Genomic DNA, 16774 nt, shown 5'->3' with positions numbered 1-16774 from the left:
TTAAAAGCAGCAAAGGGGGTGATTTGTCTGATCAGCCTGAAGGCAGGCCAGCTGGATTTTACTGGCAACCTAAGCAAAACCGCCCCACAGGCAACACCCAGGGAAAGGTTGGCCAGGGAATTAGAGATCCCAAGGCAGCAGCCCACACCTCCGAGTTTTGAGGAGCTCTGGTAGCCAGAAGGGGTGGTAGGAGAACGCCAGCAGGTCCCGCTAAGCAGACGGGGACCAGTGTACCCCCTCCGACAACGGAGGTACAGTCCGCCCGTGAACGATAAAGCCGGGACCCCCGCAGCCCCAACTCAAAGGGTAGAGACAGGAACATCCCCCGCCTCAGTCGAGTCACTACTGGAGGCAATGCGGTCTCTCCTGACCAACCAGGGAAAGGTGGCAGCCATCAGTGGTGCTGCAGCCCCCTCGCCCACCTCTGCCTCCCCACTATGACTGGAGCACGCGCAGCCTGTCCGTCTGTGTAATCTCCGGTGCGATGAATGGAAGAGACCGCTCGTACAGATGGAGGTAGAGAAGGTTAAAGGGACTTATCTATTGGATACGGGGGCATCATGCACTGTGATCCATACGGATAATCCCACCACCTCACCTCTGTCTAATGAGGTTCCCTACATACTATCGGGATTCACCGGTCAGGAGCAGGCGGGGATATACTCCAGACCCCTCTCAGTCCGTCTGGGCACGTTCCAGACTAAGTGGACGTGCATCCTGGCAACGTGGTATCAGGAGGAAGGAAAGGGGATCCTGGGGGCCGACTTCATGGTGAGCCATGGGATCCTCGTGGATCTTCGCAACCATTGCCTCTGGGGGGCTAGCACAGACAGGGAAGAGGGTGTAGTGGTCATCCCAGGCAAGGAGGGAAAGGGGACCCTGTGCACTGTGAAGCCTAAAGAGGGTTACGACCTCGAGCTCATGGTCGAGGGTGTCCCGGGGGAATTCCAGGCAGTTGTGCAGGCTAATCTAGCTGCGTTTGCCACGCATAAACACGACTGCAGGAGGGTCACAGGGTTCGAGGTTAGAGTGGATGGAGACCCCATGGCCTGGCCCCAAAAGCAGTATAATTTCCCCAAGGAGGCAGAACCCGACATGGAGGCAGCCATGTCCTCTTTGGTGCAGCAGGGAGTGTTGAGGCCCATAGCCACCCATGTTAACTCTCCGCTTTGGCCGGTCAGAAAACCGGACAAAACGTGGAGAGCCACGGTGGACTATCGGGTGCTTAACAGCAATATCCCAGCCTGTGCACCCATGGTGGCAGCAGTTGCCGACCTGATAGGAAATATTCCAGCATCCGCAACCTTTTTCATGGTGCTGGACATTTCTAACGGGTTTTGGTCCATCCCTTTAAGGAGGGAGGATCAGTATAAGTTTGCCTTCACCTTTAAGGGACAGCAGTACACCTGGAACTGTCTGCCACAGGGTTTTCACAACAGCCCAAGCATCTTCCACCAATGCATGAAGGATAATTTAAAAGATTTCAGCCAGCCCACACAGTTGGTTCAATACGAGGATGACCTGCTCCTGTTCACTGATTCCGGAGAGGAGCACGGCCCACTATTAGCAGAACTACTGGAGCTGCTTCGGAAAAGGGGTTTCAAGTTAACCCCAAAGAAAGCGCAGACCGGCCAGCAGGAGGTCAAATTCCTGGGTCTGACCGTCCGCACTGGAGAGAGGGCCATAGATAAGGCAAGGAGGGAAGCAGTCCAGGAGTTACCGATTCCCAATTCAGTAAGAGGGGTGTGGTAAACCACTGTCATACCTGTCTGTGTCTGTATGTGTATTCCACTAGGTACAGGTCTGGACATGCCTCGGCTGACTCCTCCCACTATTCCAGGTATATAAGTGACTACCTCCCAGTCCCTTAGTATTCTGGACGGGTCGACCACTCGAGACAAGACCTTCATTCTTTAGTTAATAAAATTGGTGCGCCATTCCCAGTCAGCGGACATTGGCGGGGCTACTGCGTGGTGACACTAGTAGTAGACGGGACTGTGTTCAATAATTTTAAACTCCTGGTCCTGCCCGACCTCTGCGCTGCCGTTCTACTGGGGTTGGATTTCCAGTGCCACCTCAAAAGCGTTACGATGGCGTACGGTGGCCCCCTCCCCCCACTCACAGTCCGCAGCCAGCAGCCTCCAAATTGCCCGCCGCGCACCAGATGCAACCTCTCCACACTCAGAGTCCCACCCCCCCCACTGTTTGCTAACCTCACCCCCGACTGTAAGCCCATCGCCACAAAGAGCAGGCGATACAGTGCCGGGGACAGGGTTTTCATCAAAACCGAAGTGGAACGGCTCCTGAAGGAGGGGATTATTGAGGGCAGCTCCAGCCCCTGGCGAGCCCAGGTTGTGGTCGTTAAGACCGGCGAGAAACAACGCCTGGTCATCGACTACAGCCAAACAATAAACCGCTACACCCTGCTGGACGCCTACCCACTCCCCCGCATAGCTGACATGGTCAACCAGATCGCGCAGTACCGCGTCTTTTCGACCATTGACCTGAAATCAGCGTACCACCAGCTCCCCATCAGCCCTGAAGACCGCCAGTATACTGCTTTTGAGGCAAACGGCCGCCTCTATCACTTCCTTAGGGTTCCCTTCGGCGTTACCAATGGGGTCTCCGTCTTCCAAAGGGAGATGGACCGGATGGTCGATCAAAACGAGCTGCAGGCCACTTTCCCTTACCTAGATAATGTGACCATCTGCGGCCATGACTTGCAGGACCATGACGCAAACCTCGAGAAATTCCTCCGCACCGCCCAACTCCTGAACCTGACATATAACAAGGAGAAGTGCATATTCCGCACAGACCGCCTCGCCATCCTTGGCTGTGTTGTAGAACACGGGGTCATCGGTCCCGACCCGGACCGGATGCGTCCCCTTATGGAACTCCCACTGCCCCACTGCCTAAAAGCTCTGAAGAGGTGCCTAGGGTTTTTTTCCTACTACGCTCAGTGGGTCCCCTACTATGCAGACAAAGCCCGTCCGCTGATCAAGTCCACCTCTTTTCCCGTGACGGCAGAGGCCCGCTTAGCCTTCCACCGTATCAAGGAAGACATTGCCAAAGCCACCATGCACGCAGTGGACGAATCCATCCCCTTCCAGGTGGAAAGCGATGCGTCCGACTTCGCTCTGGCCGCCACCCTTAATCAGGCGGGGAGACCTGTGGCATTCTTCTCACGAACCCTCCAGGGCCCAGAGACCAGACACTCCGCGGTCGAGAAGGAGGCCCAGGCTATCGTGGAGGCTGTGCGTCATTGGAGGCACTACCTGGCCGGAAAACGATTTACCCTGCTCACTGACCAGCGTTCAGTTGCTTTTATGTTCAACAACAAGCAGAGGGGCAAAATCAAAAATGACAAGATCTTGAGGTGGAGAATCGAACTTTCCACCTACAATTACGAGATCTTGTACCGGCCTGGGAAGCTCAATGAACCCCCAGATGCCCTATCGCGTGGCACCTGCGCCAGCGCGCAGATCGATAGGCTGAGGGCCCTCCACAATGACCTCTGCCACCCGGGGGTCACCAGGTTCTTCCACTTCATCAAGGCCCGCAACCTGCCTTACTCCATCGAGGAGGTCAGGACCATGACCAAGAACTGCCAAGTCTGCGCTGAGTGCAAACCGCACTTTTATAGACCAGACAGAGCCCACCTGATAAAAGCCACTCGCCCTTTCGAACGCCTGAGCGTCGATTTCAAAGGGCCTCTCCCCTCCTCCGACCGCAATGTGTACTTCCTCAACATCATTGACGAGTACTCCCGGTTCCCGTTCGCTATCCCCTGCCCGGACATGACCAGTGCCACGGTCATTAAATCTCTGAACAGCCTCTTCACCCTGTTCGGTTTCCCCAGCTATATCCATAGCGACCGGGGCTCATCGTTTATGAGCGACGAACTCCGCCAGTACCTGCTCGCTAGGGGTATAGCCACAAGCAGGACCACCAGTTACAACCCCCGGGGGAACGGACAGGTGGAAAGAGAGAATGCAACTGTTTGGAAGGCCGCCCTACTAGCCTTAAAGTCTAGGGGCCTTCCGACCTCCCGCTGGCAGGAGGTGCTCCCCGATGCGCTCCACTCGATTCGGTCACTTCTCTGCACTGCCACCAATGCCACCCCTCACGAGAAAATGTTTGTCTTCCCAAGGAAGTCCACATCGGGGACATCGCTACCGCCATGGCTGACGTCCCCAGGGCCGGTACTACTGAGAAGACACGTGAGGGCCAATAAAACGGACCCCCTGGTCGAGAGGGTCGACCTCCTCCACGCCAACCCCCAGTACGCTTACATTGCGTACCCGGACGGGCGGGAGGACACAGTCTCCATACGAGACCTCGCACCCTCGGGGACCGCTGTAACCCACTACCCATTACCACCCCCCCCCACGACCCGATATCCAACCCCAGCAGCCGGCACGCCTGAGCCCGTCACCCACGAGGACTACACTCCAGGGCCCCAGCCTACACGGGACGCGATGCCGGAAGCTCCACCACCCCTGCCGTCGCCACGTCGATCACAGCGGCAGACAAGACCTCCGGAGAGACTCCAATACACGAACTTTTAAATACACTTCACCCCGCCGGACTCATTTTTAAACAAGGGGTGAATGTGGTAAACCACTGTCATACCTGTCTGTGTCTGTATGTGTATTCCACTAGGTACAGGTCTGGACATGCCTCGGCTGACTCCTCCCACTATTCCAGGTATATAAGTGACTACCTCCCAGTCCCTTAGTATTCTGGACGGGTCGACCACTCGAGACAAGACCTTCATTCTTTAGTTAATAAAAGCCTGATTGTTACTCGCTCAACCTCAGTCTTTTGAGTAATTGATGGCGCACCAAGGGGTGAGGTCATTCCTGGGATTGACGGGGTACTGCAGGGATTTTATAGAGGACTATGCAGCCACAGCGGCCCCTCTGCTCCGTCTCCTACACAAGGGGGTGGAGTGGTCCTGGGATGAGGGATGCTAGGCGGCATTTGTTAAGTTAAAGGGAGACCTGCAGACCGCACCAGCCCTAGGAGCGATAGATGGGAAAAAGGAGTTCTTCTTGGAGGTAGCGGCCAGCGGGGATAGTCTGAGTGCTGTGCTGCTCCAAGAGTGGCTCAGTAGGCTGAGACCCGTGGTCTACTCCTCCAGAGTCTTCACGGATGTGGAGAGGAGCTACTCCAACTGTGAATGGCACCTTTTGGCCACACATTGGGCTGTGAAAAGATATTTAATTTTCACAGGCACCTCTCCCATCACCCTCCTCACACACCACACGCCCACTCAGATGCTTTTGGATGGGAGGATTAAAGATGGGACAGTCAGCAGCATCCGCATTGCGCGCTGGACCCTTCTCCTCTCACAGATGGATCTGAAGGTAAAGGGCCTTTGCGAGCCGAAGCTTGCAGCCAATATGGTATATCCTGGAACAGCCCATCGGTGTTCCATAGAAGGGGTATGGGAGGTGAACATAGGTTTACGGGCCGGGATACATCCCTCAGGCCGTGAGATCTATGTGGACGGTTCCAGCATGGTACCCGCTGGGGTACGACTCACGGGTTGCAGGATCTTTGACCCAATGGCAGACATTGCCTTGGCAATCAAGCTCCCTGACACCATGAGTGCCCAGCAGGCTGAACGGTCCGCGGTGATGTACGTGGTTACACACCCCGACATCTTCCCTACCCCGTATGTGATTTGCTCTGACAGTATGTTCACTTGCAACTCGTGTACGGAGTACCTGGCCATCTGGTCCCGTCGTGGGTATACCTCTGCCGATGGGAAGCCCTTGACAGTAAAGCCCCTGCTGGAGAAAATCCTGGCAGCTGTGGGGGAGGAAGGCGAGGTTTTCATCCATAAGGTGAAAGCCCATTCCTCCACAGAACCTCGCAGCCAGGGCAACCAGCAAGCCGACATGCTGGCCAAGGAGGGTGCACACACAGGCACTTTCTGGGACCCATATGAGTCCGGGCCAGTGGCGGCAGTTACAGGCAGGGATGGGACACAGGGAAAATCAGGAGTAGTGTTAGCCCCAGACCTCAGGACGGTCCAGGCACAGGACCCAGTCCTGAAAGTTGTCATGAGTGCAGTGATGGAGAGCAAAAAAGATAGAGGTCCCCTACAGCGTAGCCCCCTCTCCATAAGGGAAGGCATGCTGTTCAGGGGGGAACAGTGGGTAGTACCCCAGCAACACCGGAGGGAGTTCCTTCAGCTGGCCCATGAGGGGCTGGGAGCGGGACACCCCGGGCCTGAGACTACCTGGCAACGGGTGGAACAGGTGGGATGGTGGCCAGAACTCCGGGATGATGTCTGTGAGTTCTGTGCTAGCTGTCTTGTGTGTGCAGCAAATAATCCCAATCCCCACAAAAGAAAGGTGCCCATGGGACACATTAGGAGGGTGGAGGGACCATGGCAGTCGATCCAAATTGACTATATAGGGCCCTTGCCCACCACCCAGGGAGGTTACAGATACTGCCTCGTCCTGGTGGATGTGTTTTCCAAGTGGGTGGAAGCCTTCCCCTGTAGGACGGCCACAGCAATGGGGACTGCAAAGATCTTGGTGAAGGAGGTGTTCTCACGGTGGGGACTGTCCCAGTTCGTGGAGTCTGACCAGGGAAGCCACTTTACTGGCCAAATCATGCAGAACACCCTCAGGCTGCTTGGTATTCAAGGGAAGTGGCACGTAGCCTACAACCCGCGGTCCTCAGGGATTGTGGAGCGTATGAACCGAACCCTTAAAGAAAGATTGAGGAAAGAGGTCGTGGGGTCACCCCAAAAATGGGCAGAGACCCTACCTCTGATCCTCATGGGGATCCGAGCCAGTCAGTCCAAAAGTACAGGGCATTCGCCACATGAGCTCATGACCGGCAGAGTTATGAGGACCCCCACTCATGTCCTCGCCCCAGTCCTCATCGAAGGACAACTGCAGGAAATAAACCGGGATAAATTTGCCCGAAACCTCCTAGAACACCTCAAACAGATTTATGGGCAGGCAGAAGACAGCATGGGGAAGCAGCATCGGGATAACCGGCTGCTGCTCGAGCCTAGCAAGAGCCACCAGTGGGAGATAGGAGACCTAGTGATGGTAAGAAACAATGCCCGGGTGGGAAGTTTAGAACCACTCTACATGGGACCCTATAGTATAGTGGACAGGGCCAGCCCCATGGTCTATGCAGTAAAACTACCCCGGTGCACAAAGTGGTTCCACGCCAACCAATGCAAATTGTATAAGTCTGACAAGTCAAGTTCAAGTTCACAGCCTGTAAAGACAGGCGCTGTGGCTTGTTTCCAGGGAAAAGATGTCCAGCCCACAAATTGGGACAATTCCCCGCCCCAGTGGAACCTAAATTTTGGCAGAAGCTTAAACTCGAACCAAAGTTTAAATTTGAGCAAGTTATATGGCTCAAAACCATAGAAACAGCAACCTGAGATTAGAAATCTGCAGGCTGTTGCCAATCCATTCACAGAAGATCGCTTGGTGACTGCCCGCGCATGCGCAGTCACTGGTCTGGAGACAGGAATTCCCCAGTCTTTCAGACAAGAGGTCCACGCAGGCGCAGTTGCGCGCCTGAGGGGAGAGGTTTCCCAAGACCAGGTTCGCCCAGGCGCAGTTCCGCAGCCCGTACCCCCAGTGGATCCTCCTCAGTTTTCCCGCGCAGGCGCGGTCGCGCACCTGAGGGGAGAGTTTTGCCAACAGAAGGTTTGCGCAGGTGCAGCCGCACACCTGACAGGAGAGGTTTCTCAACACCGGGTTCGCACAGGTGCAGTCGCGAACTTGGAACCCCCAGCGGCTCTTGCTTACTGTGAGGCTGAGCACGCAGGCACAGTTGGCCGTTTAAAGGTCCCCGCTTCCCAATCTATATGCGCAGGCGCAGTAGCCTGCTTGGAAGACCCAGCGGTTCTTCCTATCTTTTTCAATTAAATCGAACGTGCAGGCGCGGTTGCCTGTGAGAGTGTAGCAGTTCCCCGGCCCTTTGAAAAGATTGTTCACACAGGCGCAGTTGCCTGCCGGACCCCAGTAGCTCTGCCGGGGGATTCCGGGGAGGAGGTTTGCGCAGGCGCAGTCACCTGTTTAAAGGGACCAGCTTCCCAGCCCGCTTCTAGAGTGGTCCCCCCCATGATGTGGGACCCTGGGGAGGCAGGGATAGCAATTCCTCTTGCAGGGGAGCTGTTATCAGGTTTTGGACATGGGGGAGAAGGTTCCCAGCCAGCTAGGGCTGTGACCCAAGCTCAGGGTCCGCCAGCCAAAGTTTCCCCCACAGAGACGCCCCTCAGAAGGTCTCTTCGGGTGCCCCAGCCCAAGAAAGCATGGTCACCCAATTTACAGTGGAGTAGGGCGATCTCCCAAACCAGGGAGAAGCCAAAGAACAGAGGTCCCAAACCAACAGCCATAAGCTGCAAGGGACCAGAGGCAGGAGGCAGTCCAGCTTTGCTGCAGCCAGCAGTAATCTGTGACAGTGCCAGAGATTTGCCTGGCCGCCCGGAGATGGGCGGCATTTGTATTATAGCTTTGGTTTGAATATAGCGTGCTTTTAAGGTGTATTGTAATTTTAGAATTAACTGGTAGTTTTAAGTTTAGTTTAAAGTTTAAGTTTACAAGTGTGCCAAATGTTTGTATTTTGGTCCGAGGTCGAGGGACCCGACCATGCCTCCACCTAAGGCAGCAGGTCAGTGTGAGACCTGGCTGCATGTCCTTTTAAGTTTTGCAGGAGATTAGACGAAGAAGTAGCCCTGTTCGCCCAGCCCGAGCTGGGCATCGAATGAAGATATGGATACAGAATGTTCGGGATCACCTCGCCACTGGACAAATCCAGAGGGAAACCCCGCAGCGACCTTCGGGAGAAACCGGACAGGGTCCGGAGGAACTTGCCTACTCCTCCTACGCGGAAGAGATGGCCCCAGCTGGGTGGGGCACAGCCCCCAACCCAGCACTATCCTGACCGAAGTTCACTTGCGGGAGACCTCACTGTTGAGGAGTCATGGTGGGGAAGCGCGGGCGCCTTGTCAGATAGGGACGCGTTCCCCGGGAGTTAGTGGTGACGGCCTGGGAAAGGTTGTATAGGGGAGGGGGAGATCCAAGAGTCGCGTGGGTGCATTCGGGGAAGGGAGGAACTCACCCGGGGGTCCACGGGAAAAGTTAGAGTGCAAGTGTGGCTGGGGAGGATGAGTGGGTGGCCGGATCTGGGATCCAAGTTTGAGTGTGGGGCCAGGGAGAGCCGCCACACAGGCACCCATCATTTTCTGCAGCCAGTCAAGGGTAGACGGGAGGGGGAGGGACTGGGAGTCGTGATCCCATACTCCCCGGTCTCAGTCTGTGCCAAGGTAAATTTAAACATGAGGGATACCCCGCCTCCACAAAGGGACAAGGGAATGGCTCAGGGCTGGTGGAGCAGGCTTGTCTGTAAATCCATTCTGTATGTTTTAAAGGTTTAAGACCATTCAAGGGGGGTGGAAGGTACATTTACTGCCCGGGTGGGAGGAGCAATACCCACTAGAATTTCACAACCCATCATTGGCACGTGATGGTCAAGGTTTGTTTAAGCATGTTGGTCAAGATTATTTTTGTATTTTGTGTTACAGCCCCAAGTTGAGCAGAGGTGTAGGATCCTCTCCGTGCTTGGAATCATTTTGATTACCTTGTATAACTAAGATTGCAACAGTCTGTAATGTAACAAGTGATTGTAAATTTTGATTGCATTGTACAATGTAACAAGTAATGCAGGGGTATGAGACCCCTTATTGTAAATTGATGTATCTGTAAGATGCCTACCGTACCACGGTTTTTTCTCGAATTTGAGGGGAATAGACGGGACGGGGATCAGTGGTAGGTAGCTATAGGTAAACACAAGGGATGGTACTTTGTCGGGGGTCAGAAATTTTGCTCACTCCTTCGAGTGGATACTACAATCAAGTTGGAAGTATCAAAAGGGAGGAATGTAGGGGTTCGCAAAATTCCCCTATTTTCCCTGAAGATCGGGAAATATTGGTCCACATCGTGGATGAAGAATTATGTGTTTTGAATTGCCTCTGGGTTGGATCAATGTTTTTAAAGCATACTTAGAACCACTGCTCTGAGCTGGGCTGCGCATGGACAGCACCGGCATCGAGGAGCTCATGGAAAAATTTGCACACTTTAAGACAGTACATTTTAATAAAATTGTTCCCTGGAGTTTGGTAATTGTAAAAGGGGTTTTAAAAAATGGCCGTCAGAAAGCATGGCCAAAAGACAAAAGCAGCTTGCAGCTCATGGAGTATGTCTGTGAAAAGGTGGGAGGATACAGTGGCAGTCAGACCTGTCAATCAAACCAGGGAGTTTCCCTTTGTGGGGAGGCAAGGTTTGTTTACACGAAACTGCAGAAGTTTATTGACTTAAGGGATTAACCCACTTGAGACTAACCGCAGAACAATCAGCTCTGTTTACACAGAAATCCAAACCTGTTCAAAAGCACTTACACACAATGGATACATCTAAACTCCGGAAAAAGGACTTTGATAGGGGACAGATCAGTATGGATGGGTTTGAATCACCCATTACTCAGAACAATAGGGCAGTTGGATTCCCTTTTGTTTTAGCCCAGGTGAACTCCGGATGTGGGCGGGTACACTTCGGCCCCAGAGTGCAGACACATTAAACCACTCCAATCACTTTGAATCAGCCAATCACAGTCCTTCTCTTGTATATTGGAACTTTTGGGCGCGAGTTTTGCACACAGACTTTTGAGCGCCAAACAGCAGGAGTTGGCAGGATATAAAAGATAGCTCCTGAGAAGCTATCTCTCTCTCACTTCACTGGACCACAGGTGAGCAGGTTTCTGACTCCTCAGCAAGGCAGCCTAGTAAGGAGTTAGGGGTGGTAATTAAGGGGAAATTGCTAAGATTGTTTAATCAACATTGTAGCCATTAAGGAGGAGCCAAGGCAATGTAAAGAGCCAGCCATCCTGGCTCGTCAACCTGTGGCACAAACCCCTCCCTCAGATTACCGCCTGCATTGCTTGCTCCCTCTCTGCCAGCTATCAGCTGATGGACTTTCACCCGGAGGGATTTAGAGGACGAGTCACTGAGTGTGGGGATCCGGAGAAGTGGGAGGTAGACAGAATGTACAACAGGAAATGCTGGAAAAACTCAGCAGGCCAGGCAACATCCGTGGAGAGAAATTAGAGTCGACGTTTTGGGTTGAAACCCTTCTTCAAAACTGGAAAGGAAATGAAATAGATCGAAAGGAGTGAATAGAGATTAAGAGGTATTCAAAACGAGACAAGATGGTGATAGGACTAGTGAAGAGACAAAAGACAGCTCAGATTAGGTGTGAAATGTACTGGCAGAATGAGAGACAGCTGCCATGTAAAAAAAAAGAGGAAAGGGGGTGGTGAGGGAAAACCCAAAACAAAGGGGTGGGGAAAAAAATATATAAGTAAAAATGTAATAGGGGCCGAGGTTATGATCTGAAATTGTTGAACTCGATATTGAGTCCGGAAGGCTGCAAAGTGCCTAATCGGAAGATGAGGTGCTGTTCCTCGAGTTTACGTTGAGCTTCCGTGGAACAATGCAAGAGGCCAAGGACGGTGAGGTCCGAGTGGGAATGGATGGTGAATTAAAATGACAGGCGACAGAATGTGTCCTCTTCCACATGGAGGCGGAGGAGGAACCTATCAATGACATCAAGCTCACGGGACCCAGAGCTCATGGGCATGAAGGATGTTCGAGGACCATCAAACCCATGAGCAGGCTCCGAGGGCAATCTCCCAGGATGTGCGGCAGTTGGCAGCTGTGACTCTTAAGTCTGCAACTCTCCTTTGTGGCAACACCTCAAAGCTTTATCTTCCCTACAGGCACCAAAGCGGCAAACGGCAAATTGGCTGCCGCGTTTCCTACACTACAGCAGTGACTACACTCCAAAAGCATTTCATTGGCTGTGAAGCGCTTTGGGTCGTTCTGAGGTGATGATAGGCGCTATATAAATGCAAGTTCTTTATTTCCTTTACCTCAGAATTGCCCATGAAGTGCCAGCATAGAGAATATCATTTCATTGTTGATCTATGACACTGGCTTGGTTTTGTATGGATTCATAGCATTGTGAAATTTCCAATTTGAAGTGTTGTGGGGGTTTGATGTACAATCTGAAAAGCTCTTTGCAGCTTAAAGTGTAAGGGATTCAGAAGGAGTCCGAATCAACCTGTTGAGTATATTTCATTAGTAGATTTTAAAGAACACACAGCATTCACAGAGTTAACAAGCTGACTCACTCTCTACCTCAACATTTGAGACTTTTTGTCCTGTCTATATATTCTGTCTTCTCTCCTGGAATCCTAACCTTGTTTTGTCCATACTCTTTCAGTCTAGACATCATCCCTTGATCAATAGCCTATCTTGGGGTGTTTGATAGCTACTAGACTTAATCTAGGAGGAGGCATCCTTGAGGAACCTTGGCCGGTTGATTAATGAATGGTGTTTCTACAACAGTTATCCTTGAACAGCCAGCTGGGTTCTGTCTGCTCCCATATTCCGAAATGGTTAATGAGTTGTAAAAGCAGCTACAGAGCAGCCTGGACTTCTTGGCCAGTTTAAAAAGCATGCTGGGATACTTAGCCTTCTCTAATAATGAGTAATACCTAAATAAGCATCGTTTAGGTGTTCTAGGCTATATCTTACAATTAGTAATCACATCCAAGCGATGGTTTTAGTGGAACCAGGGCTGTGAAATTATTTCAGTGCAAACCACGCGTGCGATCTCATTGTCCATTTGTGTCCAATGACAGTTGACAGTTTATGGAGATCTTTTCTATCACTTGAGTGAGTGAAGGCCAGGAAAGAGCAGAGTAGGACGGGACGCTGTGTTCCATGTGATGGAAAAGTGGGAATATCAAAATAAATTGAGTTTTTTTTTTGAAAATTACCAATAGCAGTGGTATTGCTGGCTGAGACCAACCCTTGCTCTGTTCCTCTGTTGTAAGATTGGAGACTTTAAGTTTTCGGTGGCGGATGTGATACAGCTGGAAGTGTTGATGGACCAAGAAGCAAGGAAGACACCACACTCTTCCTACAAGAGCGTCATTGGGTAATGTGGCAACTCTGCTCTCCCACAGGAGTCTAAACCAATCCGTAAGACAAAGGTCCTCTACCAACCTGCCCCCGCCACACAGTACTGCCCCCCGATTATCAAAATCCACGACAAGGCCTTGGACAACGTGGACCACTTTCCATACCTCGGGAGCCTACTGTCAACAAGGGCAGACGTCGACGACGAAGTCCAACACCGCCTTCAGTGTGCCAGTGCAGCCTTCGGTCGCCTGAGGAAGAGAGTGTTTGAAGACCAGGACCTCAAACCCGGCACTAAGTTCATGGTCTACAGAGCAGCAGTGATTCCCGCCCTGCTGTATGCCACAGAGACATGGATCATGTACAGCAGGCACCTCAAAGCACTGGAGAGGTACCACCAACGCTGCCTCCACACGATCCTGCAAATCCATTGGCAGGACAGGTGAACCAATGTCAGTGTTCTTGCTCAGGCCAACATCCCCAGCATCGAAGCTTTGACCACGCTCGATCAGCTCCGATGGACAGGTCACATTGTCCACATGCCCGATACGAGGCTCCCAAAACAAGCGCTCTACTCGGAGCTCCGGCTCGGCAAGCGAGCCCCAGGTGGGCAGAAGAAATGCTTCAAGGACACCCTCAAAGCCTCCTTGAAAAAGTGTAACATCCCCACCGACACCTGGGAATCCCTGGCCCAAGACCGCACAAAGTGGAGGAGAAGCATCCGGGAAGGCGCCGAACACCTCGAGTCTCTTCGCCAGGAGCAAGCGGAAGCCAAGCGCCGGCAGCGCAAGGAGCGCACGTCAACCCAAGAACCGAACCCACCCACCCCTTCAACCACCATCTGCCCCACATGTGACAGGGACTGTAGGTCCCGCATTGGACTCACCAGTCACCTGCGAACTCATTTTTAATGTGGAAGCAAGTCATCCTCAGTTCCGAGGGACTGCCTAAGAGAAGAAGAAACCAATCTGTGGCAAGAGTGATGCTCCTCAGATCTTTGACACACTAAGTAAGTATTGAATAAATGGTATAAAGCATCATTTTATTCACCAGTTTTCTCCCTTCCTCTCCTCTGCTGAAGGTGATGATTCCTTTCTGGGCCACGGGTCCACAGGGGGGTCTACCACCGCCTGGTGCCTCACCCAGCTGGCCACTGAGCCTTGTCTGAGCCTTGGCAGTGACTGCCAGCAGGCTATTCCATCACAGAGGCTTCACAGGCAAGAAAGATCCTGATGTCTGCGGGTGGAATCCACTCCCAGAAAGGGTCATTTCCCTGTCCATGAAAGAGGGACGTAACAGTGGTTTGTAGTTCTCCCACCATGACCCGCACTGAGTTCAACCAACTCAACATGGAATGAAAATTGAACCGGGGGTTTTCCCAGACTACATGGCTCAGCCACTCACCAGAGAAATGCACCAAGCCATTAGAGGAACCCTTATAATGGATAAGAAATTTGAAGATACCTTATTTGGATAGGTATATGTGGCACTAATGGAATCTAACTTCCGACATGGCTACTGAGGAACATCTCGGGTATTCTGGATAAGAGGCCATAATGTCATCATGACTGTGCAATAAACATAACCCTCGCGGATCGTCAGTCTTCTCGAGAACCCCCCAACAGACCGCAAGTATGAGACCCTCAAGGCACGGTTGCTACAGGTTTTCGGGCTCACGAAATCAGAGCGCGCCCGTCGGCTGCTCACTATGCCCGGGATCGGGGACTCCAAACCTTCCGAGCTGATGAGCCGAATGCTCACACTCCTCAGCTCCGAACCGGAATGCTTTCTCTTCAGATAGTTATTCCTCAGCCAATTACCGGAGCAAGTGCAAGCGGCCTTGGCGAGATCCGAGGTCGAAGACTGCGCAGCGCTCGCTGCCGAGGCAGAGAAAATATTCGCAGTTACGCAACAGTACTGCGCTGCCACGAGGCGCCCATCCCCCACAGACGCCGCCCCAGCTCCTCAGCCCGCGGGGCTGTGCTTCTACCATGCGCGGTTTGGCGCGAAGGCGAGATGTTGCCTCCCTCCCTGCAGCTTCTCTCAAAAAACAAAAAAACAACGACTCCATCCAATGAAGAACGGGTCTAACGGGTGCCCTGCGGCCGCGATGGCAATCGGCAATGCAGGCAAGCTGCTCTTCATCACAGAAAACCTCTCCGGTCGTCGGTTCCTGTGCAACACCGGAGCGCAGTGCAGCATTCTACCCGCATCAGCTCTTGATGTACAGGCTGGGAGGCACGGCCTCCCCCTCGAAGCGGCTAATGGCGGGGCTATTCGCACCTTCGGCAGATGGCGGATCTAGGTGTGCTTCGGCGGCCAGCGGTTTTTCTGGGAATTCGTTACAGCCAAGTTTTCGCAAGCCATTCTCAGTGCAAATTTCCTGTGCTCCAACGGCCTCCTGGTCGATGTAAGGAACCGACGGCTGATCAACGCAGCCACGTTTCACTCTATCCCTTGCCACCGAAGTAACACCATGTCGTGCACTGTCTCCTGCGCTTTCCCGACTCCGAATGAGTTCGCTCACCTGCTTGGCGAATTTCCAGACCTGACCAGGCCCACGTTCTCCTCCACAGTCACAAAACATGGTGTGGAACACCACATCACCACCACCGGCCCCCCGGTCCATGCGCGGGCCCGGTGCCTCAAACCTGGCAAGCTAAGTATATTAAGGGCAAGAGGATAACTAGGGAAAGAGTAGGGCCCATTAGGGTCCAAAGTGGCAAGCTGTGTGTAGAGCCAAAAGATGTAGATGGGGTTTTAAATGAATTTTTTGCATCTGTGTTCACTATGGAGAAGGACGATGTGGGCATAGAAATCGGGCAGGGGGACTGTGATATACTTGAACATATTAGCATCGAGAGGGAGGAGGTACTAGTGGTTTTAGCAGGCTTAAAAGTGGATAAATCCCCAGGCCCGGACGAGATGTATCCCAGGCTACTATGTGAGGCAAAGGAGGAGATTGCAGGGGCTCTGACACAAATTTTCAGAACCTCTCTGGCCACAGGGGATGTGCCAGAGGACTGGAGAACAGCTAACGTAGTACCATTATTCAAGAAGGGTAGTAGGGATAAACCAGGGAATTACAGGCCAGTGAACCTAACATCAGTGGTAGGGAAATTATTGGAAAAAATTCTGAGGGACAGAATTAGTCTCCACTTGGAGAGGCAAGGATTAATTAGGGATAGCCAGCATGGCTTTGTCAAAGGAAGATCATGTCTGACCAATTTGATTGAATTTTTCATGGGGGTGACTAGGTGTGTGGATGAGGGTAGTGCAGTGGATGTGGTTTACATGGATTTCAGTAAGGCTTTTGATAAAGTCCCGCATAGGAGACTGGTCAGGAAGGTAAGAGCCCATGGGATCCAGGGTGCCTTGGCACATTGGATCCAAAACTGGCTTAGTGGCAGAAGGCAGAGGGTGATGGTGGAAGGTTGTTTTTGTGACTGGAAGCCTGTGTCCAGTGGGGTACTGCAGGGATCGGTGCTGGGTCCCTTGCTGTTTGTGGTCTACATTAATGATTTGGATGTGAATGTAAAAGGTATGATCAGTAAGTTCGCAGATGACACAAAAATTGGTGGGGTGGTAAATAGCGAGGAGGGAAGCCTCAGGCTACAGGACGATATAGATGGGTTGGTCAGATGGGCGGAACAGTGGCAAATGGAATTTAACCCTGAAAAGTGTGAGGTGATGCATTTTGGACGGACTAACAAGGCAAGGGAATACACAATGAATGGTAAGACCCTA

Source organism: Somniosus microcephalus, chromosome 25 (assembly GCF_052327205.1).
Source record: "Somniosus microcephalus isolate GS21.2 chromosome 25, FLI_Smic_1.0, whole genome shotgun sequence".
In the NCBI taxonomy this organism is placed as follows: domain Eukaryota; kingdom Metazoa; phylum Chordata; class Chondrichthyes; order Squaliformes; family Somniosidae; genus Somniosus; species Somniosus microcephalus.
This window is presented reverse-complemented; position numbering follows the sequence as displayed.